Source organism: Colobus angolensis, unplaced genomic scaffold (assembly GCF_000951035.1).
Source record: "Colobus angolensis palliatus isolate OR3802 unplaced genomic scaffold, Cang.pa_1.0 Scaffold172, whole genome shotgun sequence".
NCBI lineage: Eukaryota > Metazoa > Chordata > Mammalia > Primates > Cercopithecidae > Colobus > Colobus angolensis.
The window spans coordinates 717157-717483 of record NW_012114844.1 but is presented as its reverse complement, the minus strand read 5'-3'; positions in this window follow the sequence as shown (position 1 = coordinate 717483).

Genomic DNA, 327 nt, shown 5'->3' with positions numbered 1-327 from the left:
ATTTGGGGTGGAGAGTTCTATAGATGTCTATTAGGTCTGCTTGCTGCAGAGATGAGTTCAATTCCTGGATATCCTTGTTAACTTTCTGTCTTGTTAATCTGTCTAACATTGACAGTGGGGTGTTGAAGTCTCCCCTTATTATTGTATGGGAGTCTAAGTCTCTTTGTAAGTCTCTAAGGACTTGCTTTATGAATCTGGGTGCTCCTGTATTGAGTGCATAAATATTTAGGACAGTTAGCTCTTCCTGTTGAATTGATCCCTTTACCATTATGTAATGGCCTTCTTTGTCCCTTTTGATCTTTGATGGTTTAAAGTCTGTTTTATCAG